Source organism: Alligator sinensis, unplaced genomic scaffold, assembly GCF_000455745.1.
Source record: "Alligator sinensis unplaced genomic scaffold, ASM45574v1 scaffold263_1, whole genome shotgun sequence".
NCBI classification, from domain to species: Eukaryota; Metazoa; Chordata; order Crocodylia; family Alligatoridae; genus Alligator; species Alligator sinensis.
This window is the reverse complement of record NW_005842627.1, coordinates 465,731-477,542: the sequence shown is the minus strand read 5'-3', so window position 1 is coordinate 477,542 and position 11,812 is coordinate 465,731. Positions and strand designations below refer to the sequence as shown.

At 48.0% G+C, this 11,812-nt stretch overlaps 1 long non-coding RNA gene across 1 annotated transcript in view; it reads right to left on the bottom strand.

The window, feature by feature from the left end:
- Positions 1 to 1,930: 1,930 nt before the first annotated feature.
- The window catches only part of LOC112551851, a 19,170-nt gene continuing 9,288 nt past the window's right edge, over positions 1,931 to 11,812 (bottom strand). Inside the window, exons 2-3 of the long non-coding RNA XR_003096166.1 lie at positions 7,087 to 7,231; positions 1,931 to 2,658 (exon numbers count right to left, since the gene is read on the bottom strand). This is a non-coding gene — a long non-coding RNA (uncharacterized LOC112551851). The remainder of the gene's footprint in view (positions 2,659 to 7,086; positions 7,232 to 11,812) is intronic.

The following is an 11,812-nucleotide window of genomic DNA, read 5'->3' as shown; positions in this document are numbered from 1 at the left end:
GCTCCGAGCTCAGGCAGCGGCTGACTGCGGCGCTCGGGGACTCCAGCGCCGCGCCGCCGACTCCGCGTGCGCCGCTACTGCGCTCTGGCGCTTCGTCGCTCCCGGCAAACTTCGGCGGGGCGCACCTTTCCCCTCCTCTGCGGCGCCCGAGGGGCTGCTGGGGGACTGGAGCGGTGCCGGCCGCTCATTAGCCCCTCGTCCCGCTGGCACAGAGCCTCCCACCGCCATTCATGGGGCTTTCCAGCCGGGCTGAATACCTTTCCTAAGGACCCTAGGGACTGAGATGCAGCCAGTCATACCAGCCTTTAATTTCCCTGGTCAGGAGAGAAATGGAGAAAACAGCCAAGAGGCAGCACCCTGATGTGCAATTTTGTGTTCTCCAACGCCAAGGGCCTCCAGTGCCCTCAACCTCCTCTTTCTCTCAGTTTAACTCAGTCCCTCTTTCCTGTCACTAGTCAGCTGATAACTAGTCGGTCCCCTGCTGCTAACAGACATGTCAGGATGCTCTGAAGACTAGGAGTCTAGTCATTTTTATCATTCTCTTTAATAGTGTGTAAAGAAAGATTCATGTAGACAGGACCTTGAGAAGGGGAAATTTGCCCTTGCTTTAATTGTCATCATAAAATGTGTAGTTATCCAAGAATTTGATTACAATTCTCTCACATAAGGTATTGTTAATTTAGGGTTGGTCTCCCCTCCACTTGCAACAGGTGCAAATCAATGGATTGTGACCTATTAAAGTTAGGACATGTTAAGGAGATAATCCTCACCTGAAAGGAAACATCACAAGACTAAGAGGACACTTAATACATGCTAGTCTGCTTGCTCCCTGCAACTTTTTTTCCTCCAGTTTTTGCTCCCAGGTGTACTGTTTGAGTGTGCACTCGGGAAGAATTAACTCTGGAGAATCAGCTCCAGAGTTTATTCATGCACAGCATGTGGAGCCTGATAAGAGCAGCCCCAGGTGGCATGGGGTCCCTGGGTCAGCCTGCCAGCCCAGAATTGCTCTGACCAGGCTCAATGTGCTGCAGAGGAGCTGGCAGAGGCACAAGTGTACTTCAGTGCAGAACTAGCTGGCAGGCAGCCCCTGCACTGAAGCGCTGTAGTGCCCCAGCCAGTTGGTCAGCACATGCACTGCTGCTCATGCAAAAATTCTGCAGCAGCATAGTGCATGTATTTAAGTACTACTCTACTGTGGAATTCATTAGTTTCCTGCACTCTATTTTGCATTTTCACAGATCTGCATTTTGCATATTGGCTTCTGTTGCACCCAGGAGAGCACAAACACCAGACTTTCCCTATGCCTGAAAAAGGGTCTTTGTGCCTGACAGCTTGCAAAGAAATTCTCTCTCCAAGTATTTAGTTAGTCTAATGCAAAATACCACATTTACCCAAAGAACCTTGCTTGCACTCTAATTGGGGCACATGTGTAGACATGGAGACATTTACTGCAGAGCTAATGAGTCAGCTCCGAAGTAAATGTCTCATGTAGATGCACCCTGTTTATAACAGCCCGACCCATACATTGATTTTAATGGGTGAAGGTTTAAAGCCTTAGAAATCATATCAATTAATACATCAATAGTGTGTGTCTACATCCATGAAACCATGCAATTTAGTTTGCACCAAACATAACATGACTTGTAAAATACACAGTAATGGGCAGAAGGCAAACTCTGTTTAACATAACATTTTTATTTTAATTAAAAGTGGTAAAAACTATTTCAAAATGTGCATATGAAAAAAATCTTTTGTCAGTATTTTGCAGAAGAGAAAAGGGAAATTCTGTGACAATTCTCTCTAAAAATCTGTCCTATTTCTCAGCCATTTCCAATGTCTGGGATTTTATTGGGCTCTGCCATAAAAAACTGTATCATATTATGTAATTTTCTTCTATGAAGATTAAACTAGCACTTTGAATGAACCCCTGGTTTAACTGAAGATTAAACACCACATGTCAAATTGTCTGGACATCCAGATGGCACTTGAACGTATAAGGCCTTTTGTACATTACAAAATTTTGATATGTTGATCACTTTCTGGTCCCTTTCCTATGCTTACAATGTACTAGCACCAGGGGAAGAGGGCTGCACTGGTACACTTGTACCCCACTTTGATTCCTGGTCCACTCAAAGGTTAAAAGCAGCTGCTTGACAACGGTAGCAGCATTTCTCATTTGGTAGTGGTGTTGACGGAGTTAATTGGCTTCATGGCTCAGTATAATCTACCTGATACCTTGTAAAGGCTTCATTGTCCAGGTGTTATTGACCCTTTTTTCTTCTTGATGTTCCACCAATCAAACTACCCTTTGTTCTGCAATTCTACTGTCAGTTAGCTGGTCTGAGTAATGAAGCTCCTATTTCATAGCAGTGCAGATTATTCTATAATGAAGTTCAGGATCCTAATGATCGAGTTTAGGATCCTGAAGAAAGGAAGAAGAACAGCAGAGTAAGGGCCCTGGACTTCAGTTCCCAGAGTGAGTTGAAGCCTGCTTTTCCGATGTGCAGGATCCCCTGGGAGGCCCGTCTGAAAGGGAAAGGAGTCCAGCACAGCTGATTGTGCTTTTAAAAAACCTCACTGAGGGAACAGGAATGAAGTGCAAGAATAGCAGCAAGTATGGCAACACCAGGTTAGTCTAGCAGGGAAATCTTCATTGACCTAAAAACACAAAAAGTAAGCTTACAAGTGGAAACTTGGACAAATGACTAGGGAGGAGTACAAGAATACTGCTCAGCATACCAGGATGAAATCAGGAAAGTCAAAGTGCAATTGGAGTTGCAGCTAGCAAGGGACATGAAGGGTAACAAGAACAGTTTCTACAAGTATGTCAGCAACAAGAGAAAGATTAGGGAAAGTATGGGTCCCTAACTGAATGGGGGAGGCAACCTAGGGCACTTATACATGTGATGCCCAGACGATGTACACATGACAGAATTTTTCTTTTGTGTGGCTTAATGGTGTCACACACACACACAAGTTTTTTGCAATTTAAATGAGTTTACATCATCACAAACTAAATCACATCCTGACGTAGTTAGTTTGAGTGATGCAACTTGGAGAGGTGCAACTATTAATCTGTTATGTGTGTGTGTGTGTGTGGCAGGTCACTGAATGACATGTAACGAGCCCCTTTGTCCTTTGGGTGTTGCTACAAATTTTGTATAGTGAGCCCCCCCTAGTCCACCAAGCGTTACTACAATTTTCAAGTATTTGTATGTAGTGAATGTTTTAGGACACCAGGTGTAGCTGCAGAACCCAACATGAAGCAATCTTTTGCTGACTTATTATTTTATTAAATAAAAAATTCAAAGACACCAATCTGTTGTTGTCATCTCCTATTTCACTTGGTTCGTCTAAAGGGCCCCAGGGTGTGTTGGAGGGTTGCAAATTGGAGTGATGCTGGGCTCTTTTGGAAATTGATCAGTGCGTGTTAGATGTGCTTCTTTTTCCATTATTGGGAATAATGTGCATCACAGCAGGGTCCTGCAGGAGGGCCGTGATCCCCTCAAGGCCCCCTTCCTATGCCCAGCTGGCCCAAAGGGCACCCTCACTTCTTGCCCACCATGTCTTTGATGGAGATTAAATGTATGGGAGGCTGCCTTATGTCCTCTTGGACACGGGGTGTTATAATATCTGCTCCATGAACTCCCAGACCCCTTGTGGGTCCCGCTCTGCAATGGGTGCTTCAGGGGTACCCTAGCCTTACGGGCTATGCATGGCTCCAACCACCTCTTTAGCATGCCCCAAGCCTTGCAACTGGAATAGATGTTGTTAGGTCTAGGTCTACACCCTCTCTGGCGCTTGGGCTCTCCGCAGCCCTGTCTCTCTCTGTGCCCCCTTCTCTGGGGCTTCTCCACAATGCTGCCCCCTTCTCCTGGGGCTCTTCACTGCCCCTCTCCTTTAGGGCCTCCTCAGTAAAGCCACCCCCTCTCCTCGGGGCTCACCACAGTGCTGCCCCCCTTCTCCAGGGGGCACTGCACCCATACTGGGGATTCTCAGCAACACCCCCTCTCTAGAGCTAGGGTCTGTGCACCCCAGATGCTGCACCCATACTAGTGTTGGGGTTCCCACACTGCTGTGGGTCCCCCTATGAGGCCACCTCCAACCCCTAGTAGCCTCACCCAAACCACTGATTACAAACAGCAACACCAACACAAGCCCCTTGGCTATAACATAAACAGAAGCTGCTTGGCCATACCAACATTCAAGCCTACCAGGGAATCTTCATCTCACAGCCATGTCAGATGCTGTACCCACATCAGGCTTCTCCTCTCTCCCATGACAGAAAGCTCTTTCTTCCTTAGCTACTGGCAGGGAACTGCCTATGACTTCAGCCCCTAGGGTTTATAAGGGAGCCAGGCCCTGCCCCTTTCAGTCAGCTGACCACTGGCAGGTGTGATTGCTTGTTAGCTCCAGTTGCCCTGGCAACCAACAGCTGGGCTCCTTATAGTAAGGTGCTTTCCCTAGCCGTTTCCCCTCTTTAGGAGCAGGACACCTAAGTGCTCTGTGACAATGTGATGTGTGGTACCCTGACCCCCACAGCACTATTATAGAAATATTGCATAGTGAATTATGCTGTTGAATTCTGGACACCTAACTTGGGGTTAATGCTGTGAGTGGTGTTGCAAAGACACTCAATGAAATGCATATAGCCTGTGCTGGCAAAAGGTATATCCTGTTCCCCTAATTGGGGGTTTGGGGCTACTGCACAGAATTAATAACCAATTGCCCACTTCACGTGAGCTGCCAAGCATGGTTTATTTGCTGTTAAAAGAAGTAAACAGGTGCCCAATCTCAGGATGACAGATACTAGCCTGCAGGTATCATAGCATTTTTCGGTGTGCAGACCCTTCCCCTCCCGTGTTAGGATGGTAAACCCTTGCATTTTCCCACCCTTTTTTTCTCTGCCCTTTTTCCTGATGATTTCTTGCAGCTGATGCATTGCTTACTTATGCTTGCTTTTTCCCACCCTTCCCCTTGCCCCCCACCCTGGCCTTTTCCTCTGCTGTTTGCAATCTGCTCTTTCTCCCACTCTTTTCCCTTGTTGATTTGTGCTGAGCCTAAACACTGAAGGGTCTTGGTTTCAAGTTAGAGATTTAACCAGGCATTGTTTATTTAGGGGCTTTAAATGGTTAATTGTGTGTCTAATTGTTTGACTATTTGTTTAATTGTGAAGTAGAAGAACTTAAACCAAACAGGGAAGGGAAACCAATGGTATATTGAAAATATTAAAAAAGGCTTTTGAGAACTGTAAGTGACCAAAGACAGTAGGGGTGAGGTAGGGGTGACAACCTCATGTGGGCACAGAAAGGAAAGTTTCATGATAATGACCTAATGCATAGGCAATTTCATGTGTCTGCGGTGTGTGTGGCCGCTCCTCTGTTTGGTGGGGACCCGCCTGAAGTTGCCTCCACTCCAGTAAAGCTGTTGAACTCAGTGTGTGCTTGTGTTTGCCTCCTGCTCTGCTCTGACTAATGAGTATCAGGATCCCATGGGCAATTGGTTTCTCGGATTTCCTAGTCGTTGGGCCTCACATGGAGTTGAGGTTTAACATCCCCCAAAGCTGACCCGCAGTTCCAGGATGGCAGACACTTTTCCTGGTTTGCCCTGGTAGTATCTTATGGAAACAACCCTGATGAACCCCTGCGCCTCTGCACCCTGCACCTCTAAAACATCCCTTTTCAACTAGCTGCAGAGTAATTGTCACCCTGATACCATTAATTTGCTCACTGCTTTTACATGAACCCAACAAGTGGAGTTCTGTGAACCCAATCATAAGCCTTAGGTGCACCCACTTTATGAATTGCAGGTGAGTTCTGACATCATTCATTCCCTCACTGACTGTCTCAAGTACTCAGCATGTCCCACTGAGAGCAGTGTCTTGATACATGATGGGTCACTGAGCAGCCTGCTACTATGCCATGGCATACACAGGGGTAAAGGACCTAGCAGGTTTTGAAGTTGCTCTGATCTTGAACACTGTCAATCAACATCAGACCCCTGATAAGCTTGATGCACTCAGAGGACCCACTCAATTAGTGCTCTGAGCTTGATGGGCTCAGAGAGCCCACTCAATTAGCTTTCCCTGCATTAACAAAATTCTGGGCCAGCCCACCACCACCTGACCTTAGTTTGGCCTCTGTGTTATTCTCTGGTCACAATTATAGAAGTCCAGGCCTTGAAAGCACCCCTCTGCCCCCAAATTCCCCCCTTGGGTGGGGTGGCTGGGAAATGCTGCATACTCTGAGGAGATTTTATGGGCGCAGTGCAGCAGCCCCGATTACTGCTCACCACTGTATCCCGTGGTACCCACATTCTGAGTAAAACTCCACCCCCCCCCTCAGTACAGAGGTGGGCATGTCCTCTTGCATTAGTGCAATGTGTCTGTAACAAACCTGTTTTTCTTTGATTTGGCTTACCCTCCCTCCCTCTACAACCCATGCCTCTACAACCCTTGCCATGTCAGCAGACAGACATGGATCAAAATTCATTTAAGTTTTACGAAAGCATTTATTTTACTGTCATTAACCAAAGCAGAACCAAAATAATTCAGGAACATGCCCACTCCTGATTTGCTGCAGAAGCATCAGCACAGCACTAAACAACTAAAAACCCATCACTTGTGATAGGTTCTTCTTCTCCCCCAGTGCCCCCTCTGTCTCACCCTCCTCTTAATCCCTAAAGCGTTGTGGCACTTCTCCTTGTCCTGCTAAAGTAGGGCACCACTTGCTTGCAGGCACAGTGGCCATCACTGAGGTTGTTGCTATCGGGGACTGATCATGGATAGGGATCTCTACGAGGGTCAGTTCACGGATAGGGGCACTCACAGTGGATGTTGCATGGGTGGTCTAGGGTGGAAGGGGCAGCTCTTGAATGAAGGCTGCGGTCATGCATCTAAGGAGCTTTTGTCTAAACTTGCTCTCCATTCACTGGCTCCAGGTGATAATCAGACAGCACTTATTGGCCAGGTCAAGGAATTCCATTATGGTGGCCATGATATACTTTTGCACTGATGCCTCTCCCTCTTCAACCTTTCTATACACCTCCCAGGGTTCATCCTACCATTCATCTGTGGATTGTACTCACAATTTATAGGCTGCCCCCAAAGCCTCCATCTTGCTTTCTCTTGATTATTGCTGCCTGCGGCAGTGTTCACTCATTTGCTCAGCTCCAGTCCATGCTGGTGTCCACACTTCAGGCTCATGTCCCCACCATCCAGAGGATGCAGTAGCTGGTAACAGGAATGCGGGGGAAAAATGGTGTTCATAGTCAAAGATCTTGTCCCCACTCCCTGTAGCGGATGGACTACTGGCAATCATCTAGCAGCATCCCTGCCACTTGGTAAATTAATTCAGCCACCTGCAAAGGATGATTATGCAGGAACCCAGATGTCTTCCTAGTCCACTAAGGAGTTCATTGTACATTTCTCAGCAGCACAAATTCCGGCTGCTAAACAAATTAACACTCCCCCCTCAAGCAACTTTTAGAGAGGGCTCAAGATGTCCACCCCATGCAAGCAAAAGATAGCACAACTGCAAGCAGTGGACATATTTGCCATTTACAAAATTAATGCCCTCCCTCCCACCTCACCACGCTTGACCCTGGTGCAAAGGCAGGGCTAGATCCACATAAGCCCTACTCGCCCAAACCAATCTAATGCCCCTTCCCCATAACTTACAAGTCCCTGGGTGTGGGTCCCTGGGTGTCTCCAGCACTGACACTGATCTTTGGGTCTCTGGAATTTCTGGTGTGTTGCACAAATCTGGAGACAGTATCATCATGGAATCTGATGCACCCTCTTCCTCTGGGTTATGCAGGAAAGCATCGGGGAGAGTAGGGTATCGGTCAAGACAATTTCATCTTGGTTCTCCCTATCCTGCAGCTGCTTCAAGGACTCGTCCCCTGCCTCCGACTGGTTTCCTGAAGGCTGACCAGTGCATATCGCACTGCCTGTGGCAGTGGCATGACAGTCTGTGGAGTCTTGCGGGCTAGGTGACACTGTGGCCTCCTGCACTCCTGTTGTGCTGAAGGATGGGAGGCAAGCATTGCCCACATCTTTCATGAGAATGCAGGACAGCTCCTCATAGAATGGGGCTACTGCACGTCCTACCCCCAAACAAGAATTCTGATCCTTAGCCCAATGAAAAGCACATTTCAGGGCCTTCATCTTGCTGCAGCACTGTGCCCAGTCCTGGCTGTGGCCACACTCCTTCATTTCTTCAGCAATGAACACATAGACGGGCTTATTTAATCAATTTTCCAGCTGCTCCAGAACATTTCAGTCCCCCCAAATATCAATCAAATTTGCCAGTTCTTCCCAGGCCCAGTTGGGGCCATGGCTTTGAGATGGTTCTGACTGCTGCTCCATGCTTGGCAGACATGGCTTGTTCTTCAGCACCTCTATTGAGTACATTTTCAGGGCCAAAATGAGAGGCGTCGCTATACTCTGACCAGAGTCACGAGATGCTTTCTGCCTCTGGCTGAGAGCAGCTATATAAACATGCTAATAGAACCTTTGAAGGTGTGAACTGTCTCAAAGTATCAGTACCCAAATTGTCCCCCAGTCAGCCCCCAGCCTATACTGGTGCATGGGATTGTTCCATCCGAAGTGTAGTTTTGGGCCACCCATGACAGAAAGGATGTGGACACATTGGAGAGAGTCCAACAGAGGGCAACAAAAATGGTTAGTGGGCTGGGGCACATGACAAAGAATGTTTAGATTAGATATTAGGAAAAAACTTTCTCCCTAAGATTTAGTAAAGCATTGGAACAGGTTACCCTGATAGGTTGTGGAATCTCCTTTCTTGCAGGTTTTTAAGACCCGCTAAACAAAGCTTTGGCTGGGATGATATAATTTTGACCAAGGGCTTGAACTAGATCATAGAAAATTAGGGTTGGAAGAGGCCTCAGGAGGTCATCTAGTCAACCCCCACTCAAAGGAGGATCATCTCCAACTATATCATCTGAGACAAGACTTTGTCTATCTGGGTCTTAAATATCTCCAAGGATAGAGTCCACAACTTCTATTAGTAATGTTCCAGTGTTTTACTACCCTCCTAGTGAGAAAGCTTTTTCCTAATATCTGACCTAAACTTCCCTTGTTACAACTTGAGTCTGTTGCTCCTTGTTCTGTCATCTGCCACCCTGAAAACAGTCTAGCTCCATCCTCTTTCAAACTCCTCTTCAGGCAGTTGAAGACTTCTATTAAATCCCCCCCTCAGTCTTCGCCTCTCTAGACTAAATAGCTCCAGTTCCCTCAGCCTCTCTTCATATGTCCCTGAACCATTTTTGTTGCCTTCCACTGAGCTCTCTCCAATTTGCCCACATGCTTTCTGACATGGAGGGCCCAAAACTGGATATAGTACTCCAGATGTGGCCTCACCAGTGCTGAACAGAGTGGAAGAATCACTCCCCTTGACCTACTGGCAACACTCCTACCAATGCAGCCCAGTATGCCATTAGCCTTCTTGGTAACAAGGGCACACTGTTGGCTCATGTTCATCTTATTGTCCACTGTAACCCCCAGGTCCTTTTCTGCAGAGCTGCTGCCCAGCCAGTCAGCATCCAGCCTTACTGGTGCATGGGATTGTTCTGTCCTCAGTGCAGGACTTTGCACTTTTCCTTATTGAACCTCATGAGATTTCTTTTGGCCCAATCCTCCAATTTGTCTAGGTCACTCTGAATCCTAGCCCTACTCTCCAGCATATCTATTACTCCCCCCCAGCTTGGTGTCATCTGCAAATTTGCTAAGGGTGCACTCTATGCCATCTTCCAGCTTGTTGATGAAGCTACAAAATAAAACCAGCCCCAGAACCGACCCCTGTGTTGCAGGGCACTAAGATGTGCCTATTCCTTAAGGGCAGAAACTGCCTAGAGAGAGAGGGCCCCAAGAGCCAGGCAGAACACCCACAGGTGCAGGTTGCCATGGCAGCAAGCTAATGAGGGAATTAGCTGGCACCTGCACCTGGTCAGCTGACCGGAAGGAGTCAGGGCCCTGGGCACATATAAGCCCCAGGGCTGAGGCCAGCAGGGGTTAGTTAGCAGCAGCTAAGGGGGAAGGAGCTCTCCTAGAGGAAGCTATGTAGAGATGCTTGACTGCCTATTCTGATGATGGTAGGATTAAGGGGCTATAGGAGCTCATAAGTGCTGGTGGGGAGGAGGCTCATTAAACTGAGAGAGAAGCTTGCCTTCTTAAGAGGGAGAATGTGGAGCCTGTTATTGTTGTGTTGTAGTCCAGGGGCTTGTGTTTTCTGTTTGTTATTTAAACCAGTGGACTGAGCTGAGGCTATTGGGGAGGAGGTGGCCTCATTGGGGCACATTATAGTGTGGAGAGCCCAGCACCAGAGAGGGTGCAGCATCAGGAGGCTGAGCTAAATAGAGGCCTCAAAAAAAGGGACACTACTATTTGCCAATTGCAAGACATGGGGCATGGTAAAGGAGAAGGTTTTGAACTATACATCTAGCCCATAAGGCTTGGGGGGGGGGGTATCATAAAGTACCTCCTGAGTGTAGAACCCAGTAATGAATCCAACAACTCGCAGGGTTTAGAGGAGTCTGTTGGACTGTGACTGAGCAGCAACCCAAGGACAGCCTCCTGATTCATTGTTTAAACCAGCAAGATGTGGAAGGCAAGATTAGTAGGTGCCCATAGGGTGGAGCAGGCATGGTCGCAGGGCCCTAGGGACATCACTGGGGAGGCTGTATCATGACACCTTGGTGCACTCCACTTGATACCAGCTGCCAGCTAGACACTGAGCCATTGACTACTCCCCTCTGAGTTGAATAATCCAGCCAGCTTTCTATCCACCTTACAGTTCATTCATCAAAGCCATACTTCCTTAGCTTGCCTTCAAGAACACTGTGGGAGACATTATCAAAAGCCTTGCTAAAAATCAAGGTATACCACATCCACTGGTCTCCCCGCATCCACAGAGCCAGTCTTCTCATCATAGAAGGCAATCAGGTTGATCAGGCATGGATTCACTAAGGGAAAATCATACCAACTATTCCTAAACAACTTTTTCTCCTCCAAGTGCTTAGAAGTGAATCCTTGAGGATCTGCTCCATGATTTTTTCTATTCACGAAGGTGAGGTTGACTGGCCAGTAGTTTCCTGGATCCTCCTTTTGCTCTTTCTTAAATATGGACACTATATTTGCCCTTTTCCAATCATCCATGACCTCTCCTGATTGCCATGAGTTTTAAAAGATGATGGCCAGTAGGCCTGGAGGAAGTAGCAAGTATTCACTTCATATTTGGATTCAGCCACTTTGGAGGACAGTAATTCGATTCAGAGATTTGAATCACTGTCCTGATTCATTTCAGCCAAATCTGATCCAAAAGATGTGGCGCTGCTTTGGATTCAGCCATAGACTGAACAGGCAGCTGACACAACTGTCTCCGGCTACTAAGTCTGTTGGGGATGGGAGAGGGAGGGATTGGGGCTGGAACAAGCAGCCCAGCTGAGGCAGGGGGTGTGCATTACTCGGGGAGCGGGAACAGGGGGCTGGGATGCAGGTGCAGCATTGCTGGGAGAGGCGGCTTTGTCCTGCTACTGTGTGCCCAGCTGGGGTGGGGGCAGGGGTGAGGTGGGATGCCTCCAGGCTGGGCAAGTGGCAGCAGGGCAGAGCTCCCACTCCCAGTGCTGATGTGGGTGTGGCAGCACTGCAAACAGTGTTTTATGCCCTGCTGCCACTTGCCCCCTTCCGCCCAGAGTGAGCTGCACCTGCATTGTACTCACTCCCTGCGCTGGCTGGACAAGTGGCAGCAGGGAATAGCCCCCACTCCCAGCACCTTCCACTGCACCCACACCC